Source organism: Anopheles arabiensis, chromosome 3 (genome assembly GCF_016920715.1).
Source record: "Anopheles arabiensis isolate DONGOLA chromosome 3, AaraD3, whole genome shotgun sequence".
Lineage (NCBI taxonomy): Eukaryota > Metazoa > Arthropoda > Insecta > Diptera > Culicidae > Anopheles > Anopheles arabiensis.
In genome coordinates this window covers 16,092,324-16,099,785 of record NC_053518.1, presented here as the reverse complement: position 1 = coordinate 16,099,785, position 7,462 = coordinate 16,092,324, and the positions used below count along the sequence as shown (strand labels likewise).

Sequence of the window (7,462 nt, the reverse complement as noted above, 5' to 3'; positions counted from 1 at the left end):
CGTAAATGCTCGGGTGTTGGCTTGTAATTTCTGATTCTAACGAGTGCGTCCCCTGCCCACTCCGGAACTTAAACGCTCACACCCCCAAAGCATAGCGCGTTATGGGAGCGCACGGTCCACAGTGTGAGTGTGGTTTGACGTTTGTGCGCACGGGAAAAGCCTTCACGCACACGCCGGACGTTAGTTGCCAAGGAAACCGCGCCGTTTTCCAAGCAGGAGATTGATTTGGTTGATTTGATTTAACGCAGCAGCATCAACGTGCTTGTGGCCGAAAAATAACAGCATCCACCAAGGGCAGCGTTTTGCCTTTGCCTTTCATTTTTTTAAAGCCCTTTGCGGCATTCGCGACAAACCACACATACCGTGTTTCGTAATGGTGGCCTGTTTGCTGTTCAGGCTTTGCTAAGGGTGGGCGGAATAAAAACAAAATAAAAAAAAGGTTCGTTGCAACTTTACTACACTTTAGATTCGCGTTCCTGCTCTGCCTTCATTTCGGTGGGAGGTTTGGGTACATTTAAAATTCATATGATTGTTGCCCAACAGGAGCGGTTTGTGTACGGAGGTGGAAGAATGGAAAATAAAAATAAAACCGTTCACAGCAACATCTTCACTAATGGGCTGTGGGCTGCCGGGGCTGTGCGGTTTGCGGTAAGCGTGCGTTTAAACGTGTGTATGATGGATCGCAGGACAAGGGTACGTGTAATTAATTATCTAAAACCATACAACGGGGGACAGTATTTATGAAATTCCAAGAGTTTGTACAGGAAATTAGGTAATTTGGGGAGAAAACCGAATCTGACGTGTTTACAGTAAAATAATTAAAGTCGTAGCAAAACCAAACAATCTGAAAAGGCGAAGGTATGATGAAATAGATTGTTATGTTTTATTTTTGCATTATGTTGAGGTTTGTTTTTACATATAAACTTATTTTTTCTGTTCATTTTATATACACCATTAAAATCAATTATATACTTTTTGCATACTTTAGAGCTGTGTTCAAAAATTTTACAACCCAAATGTATCCCTGCTGAAATTGCTGGTCTCTTTATCACTCGTTTGCTCACTCGGAAAAAAATCCAAACGTATAGAAAACCATCATCATTTTTCGTACAATTTGTTGTCGCATGCGTGTCCGCAAAAAGTATTTTAATTTTTCTTAAAACGAGTACTCATGCATTTTTGACATATTCTTAACATGTTTTTAACCACAACCAAAATGAACGAAGAAATGTGGCGTGCGATTATCTTTCTAGTTTCTGTTAGATACTAGTTAATATGGTTAAAGAGAATCGCAACAGAACCTCAGATGTGTATACTGACCGTGTAGCTATCTTGGTTCAAGTTTCTATCCAATTCTTATACCGGTTCATAACCCTTCCGTCTTTTTGTCTTATTTACATTAATGATAATTGCTACTCTCTAAGCATCTTTGATTATTCCGCTATCCGAGGTTTTATAAGACTTACGACATACGAAATTTGAATTCAGTCATTCTGGACTTTTGGAATAGCTACTATTAAACATCATGAAATGTTCATGTAATATATGGGTTCGAGTCTCCCATCTCACAGGACTCACTGTCACGGTTTATTATTGATCCTTTTTTTATCCAGTACACCAAGCAGCCATGGATGTCTTGGTCGATTAGTGGTTAAGAATAGCAGCAAATTCTTTCACTGTTCAAGGCTAGTTGAGGTTCTATTTAGAGATGGGTTATACGGATCGCACCTACAGTTCCGCTCCGGTTTTGGCAAGATTAATTCCGATTCCGACTCCAGTAAAATGCAATCGCTATCTCTGCCGGAATCGTCGGAATAATCTGTAATGGTCTGGAATTGTCCGGAATCGTTCGGAATCCCTCGAAATCGTCCTGAATCGCCGGAATCGTCGAAATCGTCTAGAGTCATAGGAATTGTCCGAAGTCATCAGAATCTTCTGGAATCGTAGTGGATTGATATTAGTGAATGTGCCTACGACTTTATTAACATGATAGTTATAGGCTCGACTTCTGAATTTACCGAACCCACATACCTACTATGGATACAACAATAAATCACAGTTAGCTTAAACGATCAGAAGATGTCAAGTGAACTGCGCCTTAGCTCGTGCAATTGTTAAACATGGGTTAGTTTTTTTATCTTGTCCATATAAATAACAATAAAACAACGGAAATATGCAAATAAAAGTGATCTGATTTCATTTCAGAAGCTGCTATGGGGTGATACGAGTTCACTGCCTCCTTACCGATCCCCTTGAAACACTTGAACATCGTAAAACGGGCAGTATAAAAGATATAAATATAATAAATAAATATAATAAGATATAAATAACGTTGTGGCCAGTATACTAAGAGGGTCTATCAACGCTTCAAACACTTTAGGGACGATTCCGACGATTCCGGAACTATCCGGACGATGCCGACAATTCTGAATGATTTCAGACGATTCCGGACGGATCCGGCGGGAGTGATTGAACCTATCCTTCAGAGCTGGTTCTGAATTTTGTTAGAACCGTTAGGTCCCAGTTTCGCTTTTTTATGAATTTGGCCCAACTCTAAGTTCTATTCTCATTTAAACCATGTCTCTCCGCAGCATGAGTTTTTGCTTGGTTGCGTTGTGAAAACAAGTGTGGAGAACTGTTTATGTTTATGAGACTTTTAACCAAGACCAATCACTTCCTTAATTCTAAATGATGCTTCGAACTGGCTTCTGCAAAAACATTTTTACAAAACTATAGAACATTTTTTTAACTATAGAAAAGAACAAGACGTCCAATTCTGTTTAAATAAAGCTATAAAGGAAAATTTAATAAACATTTCTTTCAATTTCAATCAACACAGGGCATATTTCTTGTTTCTTCACCCTTTTCAATCAATGTTACAGCACTGATTGTCAGTTACAACCGACACCGAGGCTACAGATTTGAAGCCGTTTATTCTGCATTCAAAAAATACTGCTTCTCCTCGTGCGATGTTTTGCCTCTCCGCTTTCGAACTTCATCAGCAAGCATCCTTTCCCCTAGCCGGCATACAGCGGCAGCAGCAGCAGCATCAAACCCTCCTAAAAACCATGTTGACCACTTCCTGAACCCGCATATTTTGTCTGCTGTACATGTCTTTCGTTAAGATTGTGAGTGAGGCGATAAACGATCGGTGCGTTTTAAAAATATTAAGACATCCCAATCAACACACACACATGGAAAAGAGGGAAGATGAAGCGGAAAGAAACCCCTGGCAAACACAGAACCCTTATGACCGGAGAAGGTATCCGATAGCATCTGATTGAAAGAAGTCCTCCCGCGCGCGTTCGATTGCGTTCGATGCTGTCGATGTTGACGATGTACAGTTTCCCCGCCATAGGCAACCCACTAGGGGAAGTAAAGCCGGTGTGCGCATGTGCAGCACCACCGAATGTGTTCATCCGTGTACGTACACAAACCTTCCCGCGTTCCTTGGTGGTGTGGCTGGGAAGGTGGAAGAACGGTGGTACCGGTTCGAGGAATACGGTTCAGCCAACAGGCCCGCCAGTCGGTGGATGGCTTCGGTACGGGATACATCGGCACTCCAACAGCGGTGAACAGTGAACAGAACACATTGGGTAAGCTCGAACAGCCCGAAGCGAACGACAAACACGTCGTCGTCCCCGCCACGTGGATTGCTTGGGGTCGTGACCAAGGGACAAGAGTTCCGACAAGTGTATAATCCAGTGTAGAGTGTATTGTAGAGTATGTGCAGTCAATGTTACAAAGGGGGCGGTATGGGCTGTAATGCCTGATTAAGGCAGCCAAGACGTTCCATGCGACCCCTTCGAGAGTGAGTGTCATTATCCATATGCGATACGTTCTTGTCGTGTCGTGGGTACTTGTACGTGACCGAACGTGCCGATAAAGGCAAAGCAATTGGTGGAAGAAATCGGTTACATATGAGTGGCAGCAGCAGCAGCAGTAGCAGCAGCACGATCGTACGGTCCCGGGGCGGAAGGAAACATAATTTTCCAACCCCTAGGTTCCAACCCGTTTGCCCCGTTGCTCGCAGCTGATATGCTAATATCTTAAGACTGACGGGCCCAAAACTATCTTGTTCAACTGCTGCAATCCATCACTCTCGTGTGGCGCTCCAGGGTCTCGCGCGAGCAGGTTGTGGTGGAGGAGGAGGAGGATTACCAAGTATCTTAAGCAAAAGAAGTGAAAAGAGAAGAAGAAAAAAAGGGGTATCAGAAACGATGTGTAAAAGTTTGATCGTGGAAAATGGTCTTACCCAGTGCCTTCGCCCAGTCCTAGAGTAACCCTTGCGCTGAGTGAAGCAAGACAGATGACGACGATACCGGTGTCATACGTCTCGTGTTTGTGTCGGTGTGTGCGTGTATCTGTGCGTTGCAAGTGTGTCAAATTTGGGAAAAGATATTACCGCACCGAGAAGGCAAATGCCGGCGAACAACCCGTTCCGACCCGTTGGCAACAGTTGGGTGACAAATTGGGAAAATTAAGATAACTTTCTCGCTTCTCATCTGCGCTCTGCGTAAGGGGACGGGGTATGCAACGCCTGGGATTAATATGCGTAGTGCGGATGCTGACGCGCCACTGTGCTGTGCAGTGCTTCCTGCTAAGTAGGCTGCGTGTTTTTTTTGCATGAAACGGGTGAACCTTCTCACGTGGACGCTGGTTCCGGTGGTGAAGCATTGGGAAAAGGAACGAAGGAACGAACGAAGTGGAGGGGCATATTTTTTTGGAAGCACATCTTGAGAACTGGCGCGACGATGTGAGTGAAAAGGGCATTAGAGGCTATGCCAAGTTTATTAATAATCCCGGCACGATACAACAGCCTCGTCGTCTTCGTCGTCGTCGTCGTCGTCAACGCGACACAGTAGCGTTGGTGCGTGATTTGAAACAAAATCAAATGACAACCACTGGTTTTGGGAGAAGTGTGTCTGTGTGTATGTGTGTATGTGTATGTGTGTGTGTGGGGGTATAAGCGTGATCGGTGGCGTGGTGATACGTGCGCGTGCTTTCGGTGTTTGGTTCGGAAGGAAATTGTGCAATCAAGAGTCCTTTTTTGTGTGCTGGAAACGCTCTTACCTTTTCCATTCTCTGTTTGTTTTCAGTGTTTCAGCTTCAAGACAAAAGGTGCGTTACGTGCGTGAAGGTGTTGGCGTTTGTTTAGCAGCGGGTGATGTTGCCCCTTGGTGTAGTGGCGATCCCTTGGCGCGTGTGAGTGTGAGGATTATACATGTTATAAAACACTCCGTTGCGGTGTGACGATAGTTTTGGTTTGAACGGTATTAAATGAAGTGTTAAATAAGGTGTGTGTGTGTGTGTTTAACATGGCATTCGGAACGGTTGAACGTGTTTGAGCCTGTGGTGTGCTGGAGCGATCCGAATCACCGTCGTCCCTTAAAGGTAAGTAATTTTCTGCTCATATACAAATCGGAATATTTTACACATTTTTTGGGGTTTGAAATTTGAATGGAATTTTTCAAACATTAAGACGTTATTGGGTACTCTTTCAAAATTGTAGTATTGATTGTGTTTTGTCGTAAGATTCTCGGAAATAATGCATGCAAAATTACCTTCCAAAAAAGTCGCTGACTGGTGATCTATTCGATAAACATGCGGGCATGTACAAATTAAGAAGGGTTTGGTTCCCAGCTAAATGATTCACCCGTAACGAAGACTGGTTGTTGATGTAGCTAAAAGTCTTGAAAGCTGGTATGATCACGTAGTTGTTATAGCAAAGAATTAGACAAAAGAAATTCTTAATTTATAAATATAAGGGACACTTATACAGTGGCTCACTTATGCTAGACTTAAATTTTTGATGCCATTTCATAGGTAATCTTTCTAAACATCGATTATGTTATCATACTTTTTCTATCCTCTTCTGGCCAAAATGTTCAAAAACACCACAATTGGACCATTGGAAGTCAAACAATTGATCGTACATCACTGATGAAATGGTCAAAACTGCCACAGTTGAGGTCATAATTAAGCTTCCATGACCAATAAGGACCACTTTCTTTTAGAGGCCAAAACTAATGCACGAAAAACTGGCCCATAACTACGCGTTTTTAAACCACGCAACGTGACTTATGCGTGTTTTCAAAGCTAGCCTGCAGAGCAAAATCGATACACTTAAGGCAATGTTGTGGTGACATCGTTTGAAGCCTTATCTAAGTGTATACGCTCAAAGCTGTTCCAAGAAATAAAATGAATAGCCAACAAACTGTTATCAAGCTGAACTGAGAAGAGAATATCACAACAAATTCTTGCGTAAATTCTTCCATTTGAAGGAAACCTCCAGACCACAAGACTTCTTAAATTTTAATCACTTTTGTAAGGAATATAGTCTTCCTTAATATAGTATAGCATTAACGTTTGTTAAGACGTCTATATTTAAGACGGCTACTGGAAAAGGCTATTCTTTTGTCAACAATCACTTGCGCCGTCCTACTTCTTGCCACGTAATTGGAGCACTACTCAGCATATTAAGAACATTGTGTACTCTGCCAGTTTTAGTCGATGAAATTGTGCTATCCACTATACACATTTTTCTCGGAATCTGTCTACTGCGCCAATACGGCCAACACTGAACACTTTTCGATAGGAATGTCCATGCTATTCAAGTACTCTTTCACCGTACGACGGGGTACTCGAAGGCTCCTGGCCTTGGATGTGTACCTTTCCCTTGATGCAGCAGCTGAAAGGCAAGACGTACACTCAGAGACCTGGCAGCACTATTGGATTGACGGAATCAGTCATTCATTCCATGTTCTAACCTTTCTTCAGATGTGAATTGAAGTTACAAGTACTGGATGAGCCATGCAACTTCCAGTATGATGCTAACTGTTTGGTATCGTCCTTCAGACCAGCTATTTCATGGTTTTAGTTCGTGGAATTTTAGATCAATACATGAAGTTGTTGAATGTTATCTCCAGAGAGCTAAGGTATTAACGTAGATCGGGGGAATTCCTCGTGATGTCATTAAAGTTTCGTTGCAAATGTTTATAATTTTTAATAAGAATGCATTAAAAATCCAATTAACATTATGCAGAACAGTCAGTGCAACGACAGTACAAACGAGTCATGAATTCAATGCGCTAACGGTAGTAAACCGATAATTTAAAAGTCAAACGTTGGTATATTTCTCTTTACATACCATCTACTCATTTTCATTTACCTTTATCCATAGGCTAACAGCACTTCAAACAAAATCGCAGTTATGTTTAATTCAATTTTATGTATATTATCAAAATTGATAACAATTTCTGCGTGCTGCGTGCAAGTGTCAACAAAGTGCGATAATAGACGAACGAAATGTAGTTAATGAAACAAAAACAACACATTGTCCATTTAAATATTCATGCAATTTACAGCGTGCCGTGGAGCGGTATCGAGCGAGCGATCTTTCCCAGCCGGACACAGTCGCTCATTAATCCATTATGCGTTCGGCTAATAAATTTAATAGCTG

The 7,462-nt window shown here is 42.1% G+C and overlaps 1 protein-coding gene across 7 annotated transcripts in view; it reads left to right on the top strand.

Moving 5' to 3' along the window:
• Window positions 1-3,488: 3,488 nt before the first annotated feature.
• The window catches only part of LOC120902868, an 83,083-nt gene continuing 79,109 nt past the window's right edge, over window positions 3,489-7,462 (top strand). For 5 of the 7 annotated variants that reach the window (XM_040311923.1, XM_040311920.1, XM_040311921.1 and 2 more), the window contains exons 1-2: window positions 3,489-3,596; window positions 5,100-5,394. The gene's annotated coding sequence lies outside the window, so the exon portion shown is untranslated. The other 2 variants (XM_040311917.1, XM_040311918.1) reach the window with 2 other exon arrangements.